Source organism: Lathyrus oleraceus, chromosome 7 (genome assembly GCF_024323335.1).
Source record: "Lathyrus oleraceus cultivar Zhongwan6 chromosome 7, CAAS_Psat_ZW6_1.0, whole genome shotgun sequence".
Lineage (NCBI taxonomy): Eukaryota > Viridiplantae > Streptophyta > Magnoliopsida > Fabales > Fabaceae > Lathyrus > Lathyrus oleraceus.
Window position 1 is genome coordinate 9,620,404 of NC_066585.1, and position 1,611 is coordinate 9,622,014.

The following is a 1,611-nucleotide window of genomic DNA, read 5'->3' on the forward strand; positions in this document are numbered from 1 at the left end:
TATCTTTGTGTTTCTCATTTATGGATTAGCCTTGTTCCCTAACATTGACAGTTTTGTTGATGTTAACGCCATTAGACTTTTCTTGATTGGGAATCATGTGCCTACTTTGTTGGGTGATATGTATTTCTCTTTGCATCTAAGGAATTCTAAGGGCGGTGGAACGATTGTCGGTTGCATTCCTCTTCTGTACAAATGGTTTATTTCACACTTGCCTCAGACACCTGCTATAGCCGAGTATCACGACCGGAGACCTCTTATGGAATTTTCCCAACCCTCTAACCAGGAACCTAGTTCTAGTATAGTAAACCCCCTTATTCCTGCCAACAATTTCGGACTAAAACCATCTTTACTGTAATTAGTGCAACAAAACCAATTCACGGGTCTCGCTACTGAGAACCTAAATCAACATTTAAAAGTCTTTATCCAACTGGCCGACACTTTTAAATCCAACGGTGCTTCACCTGATGCGATCCGTTTAAGATTATTTCCTTTCTCGCTCAGGGATAGAGCACGTTCATGGTTGGATTCACTTCTGACTAATTCAATAACTACCTGGGAAGACCTTAGGAGAGTATTCCTTGCTAGATATTTTCCCCCTAGTAAGATTATTGTTCTTCGAAACCAAATAACTATATTTACTCAAAACCAAGGAGAATCACTCTTTGAAGCTTGGGAGAGATACAAAGAGCTATTAAGAGTCTGTCCACACCATGGCCTAGAACAATGGCTGATCGTTTATAACTTCTACAATGGACTCCATTATAACACAAAGATGAGCATCGACGCTGTCGCAGGTGGCGCGCTGATGAACAAACCTTACCCTGAAGCTTGTGACCTAATCGAGGATATGACCTAAAACCATTACCAATGGGGAACTGAACGAGCATCAATAGAGAAAAAGGAGACCCAAGGTGGAATACATGAGATAAGCTCTATGGACATGATGCAGGAGAAAATGGACGCTTTAGCCTTTAAGGTCGAACATATGTCTACAAACACTAACACCGCAGCGGTAGTCCACACAGAGTGTGAGCTTTGTGGATCTAAAGGATACGAATCGGCGGAGTGTAACCTTTTAAACGACCTAAACACCGACCAAGTGAATTATGCCCAAGGTAACCCATTTTCAAACACTTACAACCCTGGATGGAAGAATCACCAGAATTTTTCCTATAAAAACCAGAACCCTATCAAAAATTATGCACCTCAGAGACCACAAGGTTATCAAGCCCAAAAACCAAATCAAATTATGCAAGATGTGCCTCAAAAGCCTAACCTTGAGAAGATCACGGAGAGCTTTATATCAGGCCAGACTCAGCAAAATAAAGAATTCCTAAACCAGAACATTCATGTAAACGAACTGATAATGCAATTAGGGACCAAGGTTGATCAGATAATCACTCACAACAAGATGCTTGAAACCCAGATCTCACAGGTAGCACAAAACCGAGCCCCACAAACTACACCTGGAGGACAATTCCCTGGACAACCTCAACTCAACCCTCAAGGGCAAGCTAACGCTATCTCATTACGAAGTGGGACTGCTTACGAAGGGCCTCATAACCCAGCAATGAGCGAGTCCAAAACTTCTAAAGAAAATATACCTACCAA

The 1,611-nt window shown here is 41.8% G+C and overlaps 1 non-coding gene across 1 annotated transcript; it reads right to left on the minus strand.

The window, feature by feature from the left end:
* Positions 1-610: 610 nt before the first annotated feature.
* On the minus strand, positions 611-717 carry LOC127108594 (small nucleolar RNA R71). The gene has a single exon (XR_007796120.1). It is a non-coding gene; the product is annotated as a small nucleolar RNA R71 (small nucleolar RNA).
* Positions 718-1,611: the final 894 nt, after the last annotated feature.